The 18,284-nt window shown below is 37.5% G+C and overlaps 1 protein-coding gene across 33 annotated transcripts in view; it reads right to left on the bottom strand.

Annotated features, from left to right (window-relative positions):
- NRXN1 (neurexin 1) overlaps positions 1-18,284 on the bottom strand; it is a 1,120,317-nt gene that overhangs the window by 518,693 nt on the left and 583,340 nt on the right. The gene's annotated exons all lie outside the window — the stretch shown is intronic.

The raw sequence follows: 18,284 nt of genomic DNA, 5'->3' as shown, positions 1-18,284 counted from the left end.
CTCTGATTATGTGCCTGCCAATTGCCTTTTATTTTAGAGTGGATATTTGCCAGGATTGGAGTGAAAGCACTTGCCTCAGGATCAATATTTAAGGGGAGGGACCAAAACCTCGGTGACCAAGCAATATTTAAAAATCAAAATCAATATTTTAAACATCGGAATTTGTCCATGATGGACAAAATGTCAACATTTTAAAAAAAGACAGGATCAGCCACACTGGTGTGCTGAGCTATAGTAGAGTCTGAGACAAAAGGAAAACTCAGTAATACTGATGCTTTTTTGATTTAAAATTTGGATATTTTGTTCATCATGGATTTTTTGCATTAATTTTTATTGTTTCAAATATTGCACTAGTTACTGAGTGTTTAGTGCCCCCTTAAATTTTACACCCTAGTGAATGCCTCACTTGCCTCACCCTAGTCTCACACTTTTAAATTTACCACCAAAATAGCTGGCATGTAATACACATTATACCCATAACTTGTTTCTGCTACCATGAAAGAAACACAGTTCTTTGTGGACATCACCTATTATTTACCTCACGAAGTTCTATTCCTTTTAGTTTCTGTAGAGGGATTTATTCATGTACTGCTCTAGAAAAATCCTAGGTGGCCTTTAGTACATCAAATAACCAAAACAATCTACTATACCAGGGGAGATTTCCAGGGAAAATAAATTCCGTATTTTTTGCTCAAAATCAGGCAAGAGTTTCAAGGAAGGTAGTTGCAAAGATATAAAGTTTTTCAACTGGAGGAAGTCAGTGAATCTCTCTGTGCATATACTTAACAAATGTACTGATAGCTTCTGCCCATTTCACTCTTGGAGCACAGGAAGAAGGAATCATTGCAGTCAAAGGAAAACAACTTATAATGAGGCTATGTCCAATCTCAAAAGGCAAGTAAACAAAATTCTAAACTCTGATATCTGAGACCTACCTCTGTTATTCTCTCAATGTGTGAACCATTCTCCTTTTCAGCACTTATTCGAGTTAAAATTTTATAATTTTTTTTTTGGGGGGTGGTATTTGATCAGTGTCTGATATTCCAACTAGATTTTAAGCTCCATGAGGGGAAGAACCATGACTTCTGTTCACTTATCTTTGTAAAAATGGGAGAGAATCACTTCAGTGTAGGTGGATGGGGACAACTGTCAACCCCAAGCAATGACATAGGAAAGGACTTTCATACCAAATAAGCCAATGGTGTGGCAGGGAAAATGGGCTTATACCAGGGTGAGGACACCTGTGGCAATCCTTCTACCTTGAGATTGGCAAGAGGAGATTTCCTCAAGAGAAGGCCACCCAGAAGTAGGGAAAGCCTTTACTCTTTGCCCACCACTCCTCCCCATTCGTTCCCCAGAAGATAGATCTGGGAAGCCGGCACTGACATCCTCACTTCCTAATTCTTTTAAATTGATGTAAGAAAATCTTAGATGAATTCCAAGGCCTAGTTTAAATTATTTCTCATTTGTAAGGCCACTGGGATTTATACTGTGTCAGACCATTTTGCTCTTGATTAGACACCATCTTGCATTTCTCACTGCAGCACATATGGTAACTTTGTGTAAACTGAAAAAAAAAAAGGGCACAGTTTCATCAAGACATAGAGCTGCCAAACTATCCCTTGAAACAATGGTTCAAATATTCAGTGATCAATGACTATGAGGTGGACAGTGCCTCCTAGATTCTGCAATATAGAAATTATACAATACTATATAGTGGCTACTGTCCCAGTGCTATGTCATTGTTTTATCACAATTCTGTCTGATATCTACAGAGTAAATTTAACTTCTTTATTTCCTTTTGTTTTTTCTTTCAATAGTTAACACAATGCTAAACCCATAGAAAATACTAAGTAAATACTTTCTGGATGTTGAATTGAAAGCTTCCTTTAAAAGGGAAGAAGCCTAATTGTAGAAATACAGGTGGTTTTGTTTTGACTTTTATTTGTTCTATATTTTCAATGGTTCTACAAGTATGTGTTGTCTTTATAACCAGTCAAAAATGTTTTAAACTTGCCCCAAAGCTGGAACCTAATTACTCACTTTATGGCCAAGCCTACATGACTGTGCCCTGTCTGATTTGAGGAAAAATGCCCTGCACATCTATAAAAGTTAATGCAATACCACATGATTCAGGGCATGCAATTCCTTTATCCTCTCCTTAAAGAAAAAGATCTCATTACTGTTAGACTTTTAGATGTCTATGATAAGATCTGTAATGGTCCTGCAACAAGCAGATGGACAATCTTTCAAATATCCATGCTAACAGGGCTGGATTCTTATATTTGGACTCCAAATTATTTAAACCAAATGGATATTTTGATATTTTTTCTGATCCTACCATAAATGTAGAAAGCAACCTTGCCCTGTGAAAGGTCAACCTGAACTCATATATAAATATATATCTCAAAAGAGAGTTCTATTGACATTCAGGATTTTCTTTGATTTTGTTTTGTAAAATAATCAGGAACATCAGTTGGCCTCCATTAAAAATGCATTTAACTAACATTCAGTTTTGTGGGTTCTGGGAGATTAGTAGTGAAATTTAGAAAATTCACACAGTGAGCAGGGAATATTGCGGAGTTACAGATATTTCAAAAATTCTCTAAATCTACTATCTATCCGGTGTATGGTTTTTGTACAACTGATATAAAAATCTCGCCACAAATGAAAGAGAGAACTTCACTAATTTCCATTCACCAATGTTGGTAGAAGCCCCCATTGGGTTATTAAGTCTGAGAGATGTGTGAACAAACATGATAATAAGCAAGTAAAGTGTATCATAAAATATATCGTGTTCATTTATTGTGACAACTAGGGTGTAATTATACTAGGAAATGTACTGCACTTTAGTCAGTGAAAGTAATAAAATCTGAATACCAGGAGACCTTTCTCTAGTCCATGCTATTAAACTACTTTTGAGAAGAAGGTGAACAATCTAAAAATATGGGAGGAATGTTCACTTTTATAGATTAGCAAAGTGGTGGTTGGTCAGACTCTTTTGCAGTCTAATAAATAAAACCCCTCTGCTTTTTCCTCGTTACTTGTGGGTATAGCACCAGAGAACATTCTCCATTCTGTGTAATTATAATGCCTAAATTTGTGGGGATTACTTATGCTATTCATTCTCCCATTCTCCCTCCAATTAAGGCAATAGGAAAGTAAATAAATAAAACTGTATTGGAAGTGTCTCTACAAAGCTGTAAGTACAAAAGCAGGAGAAAATGCATAGAAAGATAAGGAGACAAAGGGATGCCAGAGATGAGAACGTTGCAGTAGGTGTAATGATTAAAGCATTAATGGAGGTCACTAGAAAAAGTGAACGGAACATGTAATTTCAGATTAGGAAACCCAGGGCTTCCCAGAATGAACTGCAATTTGGGAAAGTGTAGTTAATTGAATTTTATGACACTTTATGAAAATTAAAATGCATATCTTTTACTACCCTAATACCTTTATTGTTACTGTGAGATTTATGTGCAGTGATATACCAAAAAGCATATGCAACAATTCACTAAAGACCACCTCAGTGGATTACTACAGTTTTCTTTTGTGCTTTGGCAGCCGACAATCAAGATCATAATTATAGGATTGGAGCCACCTGCCAACTCAACAAACAGAACCACTGGCTCCACATAAAATGGAAGCAATTCTAACATTAAAAAGAAAATGAGTGTTAAACCAGAGGGGCCTTCAGGGGCAGCCTAGGGAAAGCTGGCTATTTATTTCTTCCTGAGCATCAGATGACTAACTCTTACATTATCCCATTTACTGGCCCAGAAAGAAGTAATGCCTGCTAAGACCTTTGTGATTAAACTAGACTATCCAATGAAATGTCTGAATTCTGAGTTTCTTGGGAGACGGCTTGTGGATTCAGACCTCTTATGGACAGGTTGACAGTAAATCCTAGATTTTAGAGCTTATTCCTTCTAATGCATTGAAGCAAGAAGCAAGGATTAGCCTCACTTGGATAAAACTGTTGCCATGGCACACATTTCACTTGCGAAAACCACTCGAGATTACCAAAAGTCAAGGTGATGTAAAAATAGTGGTGTCAAGAAGGTGAATCTATACCAAATTTTTCAAATCAAGAATTCTGATTTACTAAACAAGTTACTCCATGCATTTATAATATTTCTGTCTGATTTCCTCTAGATTTCATTTTCTAAGAGAAGTCTCTCCTCATTTTCTTAAGTCTACTTAGTCACTCCTTGCTCTGCCCTAGTTACATACCTCTATTAGAGCAGTGCTTTTCACACTTTAATGTGCACATGAATCACCTGGGATCTTGTTAAATGCAGATTCTGATTCAGTAGGTGGAGTTTGCATCTTGCAGGGGCTTTTGGTCCTCAGACCACACTTTGAAAAGCAAAGTTTTGAAGGGAGACAAGATGGCAGAGTAGAACTTGAGCTCCCCTCCTCTCACAAAAACACCAAAATCACAGCTAACTGCTGAACAACCATTGACAAAAGAGACTGGAATGTATCAAAAAGATATTCTATATCCAAAGACAAAGAAGAAGCCACAATGAGATGACAGGAGGGACACATTTGTGAAATAATCAAATCCCATACCCGCAGGGTGGGTGACCCACAAACTGGAAAATAATTATATTGCAAAGGTTCTCCCACAGGAGTGAGAGTTCTGAGCCCCACATTGGGCTCCCCAGCCTAGGGGCCTGGCATTGGGAGGAGGCACACCCAGAGCATTTGGCTTGAAGGCCAGTGGGGCTTGAGTGCAGGAGCTCCACAGGACTAGGTGGAAAAGAGACTCCACTCTTGGAGGATGCATACAAGGTTTCACGTGCTGGGACCCAGAGCAAAGCAATGACTCTATAAGAGCCTGGGCCAGACCTACTTGCGGGTCTTAGAAGGGTCTCCTGGGGAAGTGGGGGTTGGCTGTGGCCCACTATGGGGGCAAGGAGTATTCCCAGGGAATATTCCTCGGTGTGAGCTCTCCTGGAGCTTGCCATTTTGGTACCAAGACCTGGCCCCACCCAACAGCCTGCAGGCTCCAGTGCTGGGACACCTCAGGCCAAATAACTAACAGGGTGGGACCATAGCCCCACCCATCCACAGATAGGCTGCCTAAAGTGGTCCTGAGCCCAAAGTCACCTCTAGACATGCACCCTGACATGGCCCTGCCCACCAGATGGACAAGACCCAACTCGACCCACCAGTGGGCAGGCACCAGTCCCTTCTGCCAGGAAGCCAGCACAAGCCTTTGGACCAACCTCACGCACCAGGGAGCAGACACCAGAAGCAAGAAGAACTACAGTCTTGCAGCATGGAGCCTACAAACACAGAAAGTTAGACAAAATGAGACAGCAGAGAAATATGTTCCAGAAGAGGGAACAAAATAAAACCCCAGAAGAACAACTAAGTGAAGTGGAGATAGGCAATCTGCCTGAAAAAGAATTCAGACTAATGACAGTAAAGATGATCCAAGATCTCAGAAAACAAATGGAGGTATAGACTGGAAGATACAAGAAATGTTTAATGAAGAGCTAGAAGATTTAAAGAACAAACAGAGATGAACAATACAATAACTGAAATGAAAAATACACTAGAAGAAATCAATAGCAGAATAAATGATGTAGAAGCACAAATAAGTGAGCTGGAAGACAGCTTGATGGAAATCACTGCTGTGGAACAGAATAAATAAAAAAGAATGAAAAGAAATGAGGACAGTCTAAGAGAAGCTCTGGGACAACATTAAACACACCAACATTCACATTATAGGGGTCCCCAGAAGGAGCAAAGTAGTAATGATCTGTATACATGCCAGTCATTTCCTTTTGTCTATGAGCTCCTTGAAAGCAAAGGTAAGGGCAGCATTGCAATAGATACCAATTCTGACCAGTTTGGGGTACAGTAAGTATCTTACTATATATTACCTGTAATTCTCAATACAACCCTGCAATATCTGTTATCATGGCCTCATTTCACAGATGAAGAAGCCAAGTCTCAGACACATTAATCAATGATGATGGCCACACAGGTACCATGTGCAGTCAGAATGCAATTCTGGGTGTATTTGTCTCCAAAGTCTGTAATCTTTCCACTGTACCCACAGCCTCCTTTTGTTCATTTCTGTATACACAGAACCTAGCAGTGTACTTGATGTTATAGTGATACTCCAAAGATGCGTTTGGATCTGTGAATATTTTATCTATAGATTCTCCTTTGCTCATATTATGTCCCTTGTATGGAATGCCTTCCCTGTTTCTCTCTACCCAATTGAGATCCACCTCACTTCTACTCAGCCAGCCCACTACTATGCTTGCCCTCTCCTCTGAGTTCACAAATGGCAATTGTTTGCACCATACAATGAGTAATTAAATTACTAGTTGTCTTATTAACAATGTATTTTATTCATTGCATAAATATTTATTGAATGGGTATACTAAGCACCAAGCATTGTTGTAAGCACTTACAATAGGTCATGAAACAAAATGAACAATATTCCCTATTGCCCTGGGTCTTGGGAATCATTCTTCCAAGATGAAAACTCCTTTGGGGGTATGGTTCCAATCAGTTCACTTTCCATATATCTCACAGTGTTTTGTACATAGTAAGTGCATAATTAATAATAGTCTCAGATTCAGATAATTTACCATGCAAATATGTTCCTAACCTACAGACTCTCTAAGCCCAAGGCCCTCTGTTTCTGTACAAGTGACCCTTAGAAGGTGGAACGATGCTTTCACACTGTTTCTCATTTCCCATGGGCAGTGTTTCAGGCCAGAAGCAGAGGTACTAAAGTCTCCTACACAGTTCAAGTATCAGCTGGAGAGATGGAATTCACTAAAATTAAATCATAGTTGTTTCCAGCAAAAGGAAATTATCTGTTCAGAAGTATAGAAATTGCAAGTGGAAGAGGCAACTTCATGAAAGGTTAGCTCCACTGTTGAAGATGATCCTTTTCCTCCTTACACACTAAAACTATAGACCAGAAACCTGCTAACTAGGAAAAACCATATGCTTATCATTTTCATGAATGCTTTTAACAACATCCCAAATGTTTTCTCTATCTTAAATAGAGAAAACATAATTTCCTGGGTTATTCAGGATGTTCTATATCCTACTTCATAAGCATCATTTTTAAAGTCTGCTCATTCACTGAAGGTATACAAAGGTTTTCTCTTTGAAGCTGTAAGTCTTTGTAAAGTCTCATTAGGTGTGCTGATCACATGCATTAATATGGATCAGTATAGGATACAGGGCTGAAGATGAGTGATTTAGATGAGAAAATAGGACTAAACTTGCTCTGTATCAGTTCTTCCTCATTTTTACAATTTCTTACATTGAGGAGATTTGCATATATTTATTCATTTTGTGTGTTCTAAATGTTCTAAAACATTTGAAATGGAAGTAAAGCAAGCATGTGAATCTTCTCAATTTGACTACTTTATTCAATACTAAGAGATTACATGATACCATCTCTTGATGGCAGACCATGGAATTTTAAGTGAGACAAGCCTGAATTCTTATTCTTATTAACATGTGAACAGGGGAATACTTCTTTACCTTAGATACAGCTTTTGTAACATAGATGATAATTCTTATTATGAGAGAATGGTAGGAGAATAAAAAAATTTAATATGAAAATCCCAGCACATAGTAAATGTTCAATTAGTAGCTGTATCCTGATCATACTAACAATTATACACCTCTAATTATATTGTTGTTTTAATCACTGAAAAGTATTTAAGTACTATTAATAATTACATACAGCATTTAGCTAAGCAAGTACACAGGCATGATTCCTGCATCAGTAAAATTTTCAACTTAAAACAAATTTGATGTATATAGATATCTAAAAGGAGCTATGAATAAATAGCTACACAATTATGAAAGAAACAAAGAGCAGATATCTTTGCCTTGTGTTTCAGGATTAATTCAAAGTTTCCATTCTCAAAGAGGAAGACATACCATTAATTGGATTTCTTTTCCCAAGTTCTTCCTTTCTTTACAGGACTTGGCAGGAAAGGTCTTTGGCTAAAATATAGCTTAAGATTAGTGTTGTGTGACTGAGCTATAGGCTGCATCCTAGAAGATCCTTAAACATGAGTAAAAATAGGTCTGAGGGTTGAGGAAAAGAAAAGAAAGAATATAATAAGAATGAATCACAAACCCTTGGAGCTCTAGGGACCTTAAAGACCAGGCAAACCAAATCTCTCATTTTATAATGGGGAAATTGAGGCTCACAAACTCAAATGACTTGTTCAGGGTCATATACTGGGATCCTGACTAAATGATCCACACATGAATCATTCTTTGTGAGTAAAGATAAATAAGGAAAAATGAAGATCTTACTAGATATGCGATATTTCTTTATGAGAAGGGAAATCCTATCTAGGGAATTGAAATGGGAGCACATTTATTTAGAAAGTGGAAAGGGTAGGTATAGATGTGGAACATTTTAGGCAATGGAAAAAGATGCCAGTGAAGAGCACACTATCTCATATGAATGGCATTTTTTTTTTGGCGGTATGTGGGCCTCTCTCCGTTGTGGCCTCTCCCGTTGTGGAGCACAGGCTCTGGACACGCAAGCTCAGCAGCCATGGCTCACGGGCCCAGCTGCTCCACGGCATGTGGGATCTTCCCAGACCGGGTCACGAACCCCGTGTCCCCTGCATCGGCAGGAGGACTCTCAACCACTGAGCCACCAGGGAAGCCCGGAATTTCTTTTTTATACCCTCTCTCAACCTCTCCAACAACCAAGCAAGTTCTATTTCTGAGGCTGTCATTATGGACCTGGCAGACTGTGGTTCTACGTCCTGACTGAGAGGTAGAAAATGTTTATCATCCTATTAAGCTGACATTAGGCAAATTCTCCTAAAATACTGAACCAGAGCAATAAGGCCAAGTTTGCCTCTTGCACTTGGTACACTTGTATACATAAATGATAGCTTCATCATATTTAATATGGAAAGGAAAAAAACAAGAATATTGAATTCCATCTATATAACATCATATGGGCACTTGGCTCTTCCAGAGCTGTTGCAGAGGCAACATTTAGAGAATTCTTCAAGGACATTGGTGAGCTAACTAAATCAGTGCTATGCTATTATAGGAGAAATAGTATCATTTTCCCCCCAGAGACTTATGTTATTGCTAGAAAAACATCCCAACATTGCAAAATTGTAAAGCTTGGCTAGAAAAGATCAAATAAGCAGTGTAGCATTTCATAATAATGTCATTATTCCTGCAGGTATCAGCTAATTAATGAGAAAAAAGAAAACTGAACAAAAATAGTTACTTTGAAACAACTAAAGGTCTCAGAATTTGTTAGATTTAATGTGATAACATACAAAGCAGGACATCAGCAGAATTTGAAGAAAATAGAAAGTGATGTTTTAAAATCCATCTCCCATGGTATGTGTGCACTTGCACAGACACACAAACTTAACCACACACCCCCAGATAAACACACACATCTTTACTCAAAGCACTTTCTTTCTAGCTATGTAAGACTCTAATTCCACATGGGTCTTTACTATTAGGAATAAAGATCATGAAAAATGTATTTACAGTAATACGATAAAACATAATACACTATCCCTGTCAGATATCATATAATATGCATATACATATATTTTCGAGAACTTTAGGAATGGGCACACACAACAGTTACCTTGTAAATTATGGACTTTGGGTGATTATGATGTGTCAGTGTAGGTCCATTAATTGTAACCAATGTACCACTCTGGTGAGGGCTGTTGGTAATGAGGAAAGCAATGCATGTGTGGGGATGGGGGGCATAGGGGAAATCTCTGTACTTTCCTCTTAATTTGCTGTGAACCTAAAACTTCTCTAAAAAATAAAGTGTTTAAAAAAATTAGGTAACTAATGGAGGCTTCAAGGCACCGATCTTCAAGTATTGCAGAACATTTACTGTGAGAAATAATACCAAAAATAGAAGAATGGGATGTAAAATACAGCTGGGAATTAAAGGCATACACACATAAAAAGACATATGTTAGACAGTAACTGGAGACTCAGAAGCTGATAAATCACTAACTGAAGACTGTCCTGCTCTGGATGAACTTGATCTGAGCTGGGTCACCTCTACGGAATGAATTTTCTTAGGAAGAGTGGAAGTCATGGAGGAGGAAGACAATGAGGAAGTCGAATGAGGGTCTCGTTCAGCAGAGGTGAACATGTAGAGAACATTCAGTGACCACACCCGTGTCTCTCTATACATGTCAGTATCAAAGAATTGATACCTGAGCATACAAGGCACAGTGTACAGTTGTGTTTGTTGAGCAAGATTGTGGACAACCTTAAATGTTGAGTGAAAGAATACAGGAATGCTAGGGAAATGAATGTCAACAAAAACTTACTGGCAACATTAGAAAAGGAGATATTGGGGTTACGGGGATAAACGATAGCTTGTACTGAACACCTACTCCATTTGATTTTGCACCAATATAGCTTTCAGGGACTCAGTGTTTTTAAAAAAAAAAAAAGTATCATCATCATCATTATATACCTTGGAGGCACTGAATTCCAGAAGGGAGACTGCCTTCTCAACCCAGGAAGCAGCCTCTTACACTGTACTCCATAGATCAATTTTAGTTTCATGAGATTTAATTTTAAGAACCTTAGGTTTTTATCTTTCACACTTCAACAGCACTAAAAATGCTTCCAAGCTCTGATTTACAGAATTATTGTCACTGTCAATGAAAGGAATGTACTTGACATACCAAAATCCAGTTTAATTACTTCTGTGATGTCTCCTGCAGCTGAGAGGAAATGATATTTCTCTGACACTTTTCCGTTTTTAATTTAGTAAAATGGAGCACTTGCCTTGCATAGGACCTAGGAGAGCAGATTTGTGATTGATGTCATGGAAGATGAACCCCACAGTTTCAGAACACAGCCTTACTCTGAGGGTGTGATGATTGCATGAATCCGGATCCTTGGTTCTGGATTCCTTCATGTTGGGCATTCAAGTGACCATCAACGATTCGACATGAAACATAGCTGAAATAGTTATGCATCAAGTCATGACCCGGAGAAGTTTTGCAATCATATTCAAAGGTCTGCTTTTACCCAGCACTATTCCCAATGTCAGTATTGTCCTGAGCTGCTGGAATCCAGATGAGGCCCTGAAAGCTTCCCAACAGGAGATGCCAAATGTTAAAATACACCCTGTTCCATTTGAGTGAAGAAACCAAGCAAAATGTATCCTTTATTTCCTGCTACGTATTCCATCTGTTTCTCTCCCTAAAGGGTCATATGTTATATATTTATAAGAAGCATTCACACCTACACAAACACAGTTTCCAGTCTCCGTCAAACACAGCCTCCTCCTTGTTCACGACCCATTTTTTTTTTAACATCCTTCGATATCAGCTCATCCTTTTATGACTTGTTTCAATCTGAAATCATTTCAAGTTAAGAAACTCCTTTGTACCTTCCTATCTCACCAAATCCTGGGGAGATTAAGCCTCAGGCTCTACAGGCCATTTTCTGAGAGATGTGAATTTAGATCATTAGGGTCATTAAAATCATACAATCCACAATACCCAGAGCTAACAAGCATCCTTGTACTTTATGCTGCTGTAGAGTGCTACCAGAGAAGTAACAATGTATAATAGCACTGAGCTGCAGAGGATACCATAATTCCTCCCCATAAAAGATTCCTAAACGTTTTAATTGCTACAGTAAATCTCATTAAAGACACAGAATGCTTTGTTCAGGGAAGGAAAAAGGATCGCTGGGCAAGGTACATTTTCTTCACAGTAATACTTTTTTCCTTACTACTAGAATTATTCGTTAAGGCAAGCACAGCATTATTTTTATCATGACCTTTTTTTCTGGGCTCTGCACATTTCCCCTGAGCTTTCTTTCCCTTCCCTACAAATACAAGGGACAGTTGGTCTTTACTACTAATCCTGTAGGCACTTTTCATGATTTGGGCTTCATGCATTCTCTTGTGTTATCCCCGTGAATCTTCCAAAAACTTTTAAAGGCCACACTGCTAACCTCTGACTTTACTTTTTTTTCCTTTCTGCCTCAACACTGCATAAAGAGAAAACTGGGATGTAATCAACATAATCAAACACTTGGCACCGATTCGGTGGTCAGCACAATTCTGAATCTTTGCTCCTCCTTTCTCGTAATATACATTGTGAATCCGATTCAAGTAAAAGAATCTTGGGAAGTATTTTGCCTGACTTCATTATCAAATATTAAATTATTATTTTTTTTTTTTTTTTTTTTTTTTTTTTTTTTTTTTTTTTTTTTTTTTTTTTTTGCAGTTTGCGGGCCTCTCACTGTTGTGGCCTCCCCCATTGCGGAGCGCAGGCTCCGGATGCATAGGCTCAGCGGCCATGGCTCACGGGCCCAGCCGCTCCGCGGCATGTGGGATCTTCCCGGACCGGGGCACGAACCCGCGTCCCCTGCATCGGCAGGCGGACTCTCAACCACTGCGCCACCAGGGAAGCCCTAAATTATTATTTTTGAGAAACCCAGGCTGTCTTAGAAACATCACAGAAAATTCCCATCTCTATTTTTATAAAAGAACTGAAAGTTAATGACAGTATGCTTTAAACAGCTATGAATTGTTAACTCATCTCTGGAAGCAGAACTGAGCAGTTAAGGAGAAGAGCATGTTTCATGCAACACAATGCCTAAAATTAAATATAAGAATCAAGAGTCAGATAAGGATGGAAAAAAATTCCACAATGTTAAATATCAGTCATTACTAACTTCTCTGGGGAATTTTGCATCTGGAGCATTTCAGATTCTATCCCTTTCTGGGAAGAATTGTGAGTGCAAGTAAGAATATGGGCTTGAAGTTAGTCTAACTTACATTCAAATTCTTTCTGTGCCAATTACCAGCCATTTCAGCCCAAAGAAGTTATTTAAACTGCTCATGCCTCAATATCCTCACTTGTAAATTGAAAATAATATTTGTGAAGATGGAAAAGATAAGGTTTATAATATATAAACAACATGCATATAATACCTATTAAATATGTGATTCACATTAAAATATGTTGGTGTGATCTACATAAAATTATTTTGTAGTCCTTCTTATGCACTAGTTAGGTATATTCACAGCAACAAACTATATAAACAACTTATGCCTGATCCAACCACTTCCTTCCAAATTCAATTGCAATTTTATTCTTTTTTAAAATCAAATATCTATCTCACAAAAACTAAACTTATTCTTTTAAATCTTATACTCCTTCTTTTAAAAATTACCCAGGATAATCAGATTCCATAAAGTTGGACAGTTACCTAACATTTTACTCTTCATATATCTTCTTGATTAAACCACTTATTGTTTATACTTATTTAGTATATGCAGGATTCTGAGAATTCACCATGATAAATTTTCAGTTTGTTTACAAGGGCTTTCAGTGCATCATTTCTGGGGAAGTAAAATCCATTTAAAAATAAGAGTAAACCCAAAGGCCTCAAGTTTCAAAAATGAGCACCTCAGATTCACGCAGTCTCCCACCGCAGCCTGGATTCTGCACCCGCTGTGTTGCTCCGCTGAACAGCAAAGTCCGAAGCCTAAGCAAAATGCACTCACGCGAAAAAAAATTATTCAGACAGAGACTAGGGTCCTAAAGCTCTCTGAAATGGCACCTTGTGAGAACTGGAACCACTGTAACCCCTTAAGGACAGTTAACAAAGGTGACTGGTGAAAACTTCTCTCCACGGAGCCCTGGTCTAGCTGCGTTCTCGTGGGATGTGACAGTAGTACCACGTCAAAGGCCACTTTCGTATTTACATTTATAAGGTCTACAGTGAAGGCCACCAATGTAAGAGCAAAATCAAGGTCCACAAAGTCAGATTTTTAAGCAAGCCAGACAAACTAGAGAGTACTAGCAGGGGTAAAAAAAAAAAAAAAAAAAAAAAATTGATTGGGCCTTCTTTCTTGACTTCTGGGGACAAATTGATACCACTTACACACAGCAAAAGGCTACTTAGAATAATGGATCATTCAGCTGCTGAAAAATATACAGGACTAATCTGAGTAATTCAAATACAGCAATACTCTACACTCCACTGTTTGGGGGCTTTTCTTCCCACTTAAATTTTCTTATATAGATACAGCTTAAAACTGTCATTTGCCCAACTGCAATATGAAAAGAGACTAATGCTTCTTTTTATGCATTTACTTTTATGATATCTATTACCAACTAGAAGAACAAAGATAAATTTATATAAAATAGCAGAAGATAGCACTTCTATTATATAGTTCATTTCTCTATCATACGTTATGCTTTCTGTTCTGATTTTTTTTTTTTTTTGCATTTTCTGACTCAGTATGAACAATATTTTAATCCCTTATGGTTTAACCTAAGACAGGTCTGAGCCTAGACAGTTTTTCTAAAGCATTATCAGTAAATATTTCTTATGAACTGCTGTCAACAACTTCAGGGCTGCCATTTAGAAATGCTTGAATGATTTAAGGTTAATAAGATTCATCATACTCACAATGAGCATCTGGTTGTGGACATAGCTAATCGCTAAAGTTTATCCGGCCATAAATGGCATCAGTAGCAAATCAGCTCACAGCTTAATACTACTGGCAGATCTACATCGGAGAGAAACAATGTTACTTTGATTCAAGTTATTTTTATGTATGTTATGATTCATTTCCAGTAGTTCTGATATTGATGCTCAAATTCTGGGTAATGGATTCTCTTTTCAAACAGCAAAAGAAGGTGAGAAAAAAAGCTGAAGATACTTTAAAATGCCATGGTAACAAGTCACAGTCAAATGTATTTCAGCCTTGTTTCAATGAACAATACTAATTCTCATACAAAAGATATGATGAATTCCTATCAGGAAGATTTTCTTTTGGCAAAGTTTAGAATTCTGAAAATAGTCTTTTAATGGCAATGCCCCCACCCTCCTAGCACCAAAAGAACAGCACTATGATGTATTAATCCCTTATGGTAACAGACACAATTGAAGTTGAACTGTAATTTGGCACACATTTCCACACTAATGTAACGTGACAGTGTTATTATGTTCACTATTTTCCGTATGATCATAGTTATATTCATCTTCCCCAACCTGACATTAAATTAGCTAGTATGGTTACATTCTATTCTGGACCACAGGGTAGATGCATAAAAGGATTATTGTAGCACAATGGTCTGATGATGGTGTGTGTGCGCAAGCATTAACAGGTGATATGTAGATTTAATGCAATGAATATCAACTCTTAACACAGACCTGGTACACAGCATGCACTCAGTAAATAGTTACATCCAAGAGAAAGTTCACAAATCTAAGTGCTAAGTGCAAAAACAGTTGCTCTAAGATTCCAGAAGAGGGAAAGTAGGCCCAGCTCAGAGGACCAGGGAAGTTTCCATGGGATGAAGCAGTTTAGGTAAAGATTGAAAAACGAAAGTACATTTCTTCAAGCAGATATAGTGAAAGGAATGCATTCTAGGTGGAAGGAGTGCATTCCACAGGAGGAGAAATTAGCATAAGCAATGGTGAGGAGATTGGGAAAGTGTAATGTTGCTCAGACACCATAAGTTAATTGGCGGTAACATGCCATATTGACAAAGTTCTACAATAGATAAGAATGAAAACAAAAGCTAGGGTCAGACCATGGAGGTTCATGAACTCCAAACTGATGAATTTGGAGAGTATTGTTGACCACTGAGGATGTCCTAGAAATCCTTATGCAAGATTCATGCAACTACTCAACACTGATTTAATGAGTTACTATTATCACCAGTTATATGCAACATAAGGTACAAAACATTGGGCTTATGAACCCCTCCCCCTGCAAAAAGGATTATCTCTCCTGGGAGATACCACCAAACATAAGTAACTATAAGGTAGAAAGTGATGGCTGATAAAATAGCATAAACAAAGTACCACAGAGGTCAGAGGAGAGAAAGCATTGTCTCCGGTTAGGAGAATCAGGAAGAGCTTGGGATATTTAAACTAGGGAGAACAGGAAGAAAGAACAAAACTGGTAAGGAGGCATAGGATGGATTGGATGAGGGAGGTATAAGAAGGGGGAAACTCAACCAAGATATTGCTACAATGAGCCAGAAAAATTATATTGGGGACCTAAAATATGGTACAGATATGGAAGAATTAAGGAGTTACACACACACACACACACACACACACTCAGAGCAATTATTTTTGTCAATGAGTAGGTCATTTAGATGGCAACTTTCCAGGGAAGAAAGCGTTTCACAAACACTTTTCTTTAAAAGTAGCCTTTGGCATCACTTTGCCTAAGTACCTCTTCTTTTTGAAAGATTCCTTTAACTTCATTAATTAGTATGATTTATCCAGGATTACACTTACAAGAGAAAACGTATTCTTATCTTCCCGTTGTTAATTATGTCTCCAGGCTAATATAAATAAAATTTTCTAGTTACTCTAACTCTGTGAAAATTATCAGAGCGATGACTTTTAGAAGGTCTATAGGGGGCAGGGGTGGGGGTGGGAAGATCTCATTTACAATGTGGTGTGTTCTTTCCCTTTCTTTAAAAAAAAGCTTTGTTTCTATCTTCCTTTTTTGGTTTTCTATGCAGTTGACAGCTGCAGCCACAGAATTTATGGATAAATATCTAGGCATGGAGAAGAAAATTTCATTAAGAAACAAAATGTCCCAAATGGCTTCATTGAAAAAAAAGTCAATCTCTATACAGAAAAGGATCTTGTTAAAATCCCAGGAATCACACTAATTTTATTTGTGCAACTTACAGAAAAACAGCGAGATGTAGAGATAAGGTTTGTTTTGATCAATTTAAAAAGTGAAGAAAATGTGGCATGCTACTTTTATTGCCATATCAATTGCATGTCTTCAAGGTAACTGTCACTATTGTACCTTCTACAAATTAGAGTTGATATGAAAATAAGATTTGCTTTTAAATACTGATTTGTATGTACATATCCTCACTACCAAAACACCAGTGTACAAGCCAAGAAAACTATTTCACATTTCCAGAAAACCCACAAAGAGATAATGACTTAATCAAAATGCATGTATTCTGAGAGCCCTCCAAAGTAATTTTAATGCTGATTTGTGCTAGAGGTATATCAGGAGACATATTTATTGAATGACAGTTACCTTATTTACAAGAAAATAACAAATAGCCTTATCATTGTCATCACCACTACTATCACCCAAGAGCAGCATTCAAATAATTTTCTGTAAAAATGATTTGAAGACAGCATGATACTTAAGGTAGGATCTTGATGTTCCTTTAGGAACTGTCTAGAGAAAATTATATTCTTTATACTTAATTGGTATAAGAAGATACACAATCTGACACAACCAAATGACAACTGTTTTGTAAAACAGGGAAACTAGATTAAGCACAAAGTTTGGCAGAGAAAGTTCTTTACCAAAATGAAAACCAGTTTCATGCAAAAAAAAAGCTCTCTCAGCTACATCTGTCAGGATCATACTCAGGATTTTAAAATTGTCATAATAAAATCATAACAAATTATCAGTCTTCTGTTTGTCCTTGAAAATAAGTTGATGTTATTTTCTCTGGAGCAGGAGTAACTGCAGGAAGTTACTATTCTACTTCCATGTTTACATATCTTTATTAAAAGGATAGATGGTTTCTTTGATTTGCTTTTCTTTATGCACATATAAGTATTTATTGACTCTTTACATAAGGTTATTTACATAACTCTAAACGTGGTTTAATGTCTGTAAGAATGATTTGATTTGCAGAAATACAGTGTCTGCAAATGTGTGATGGTTTGAATATGTGTTTGTGGCTTCAAGTTTCTTGTAATTCTTGTCATGGAGGAGCTCACTGGTAGGATGAAGACTAAATATTTCTCCTTCTGTGGTGGTGTGATCTTTACATGTCTCTTCCAAGTACTATTTACTTTGTATTAGTTGCTTGTTCTTCCTATATTCAATATTTTGGATAGTAAACCTGAAGATAGCTAGGGAATTGTACTATATTGCTAGGCTGCAACAACTCAGTTCAATAACACATTCTGGTTTGACCCCATCTTCAGCCTTATGATACACATATCTACTGACATGAACAGAGTCTCAAATAGATAAAGGTCAAAATGAACAAGCTCTAGTCTTTCTTTAAATCCATACTCAAGCTCAGCCTTTGCCTGGAAGCCCAAACCTTCAATCATCTCATCTGCTCTCCCACCATCCCAGAGCTTTTTCTTCAATGTTGTAGCATTTACAACATAAGCACGGACTATATTTTACAACCAGAAGGCTCTGTCAGATATATTTTCTCAAGAGAGTGGAATGCAAAGTTTTGTAGAAAACCCTTGTATTATCA

This window comes from Kogia breviceps, chromosome 11 (assembly GCF_026419965.1).
Source record: "Kogia breviceps isolate mKogBre1 chromosome 11, mKogBre1 haplotype 1, whole genome shotgun sequence".
Taxonomy (NCBI): domain Eukaryota; kingdom Metazoa; phylum Chordata; class Mammalia; order Artiodactyla; family Physeteridae; genus Kogia; species Kogia breviceps.
Note: the sequence above shows the minus strand (reverse complement) of the source record. Positions and strands in the feature narration are given on the sequence as shown.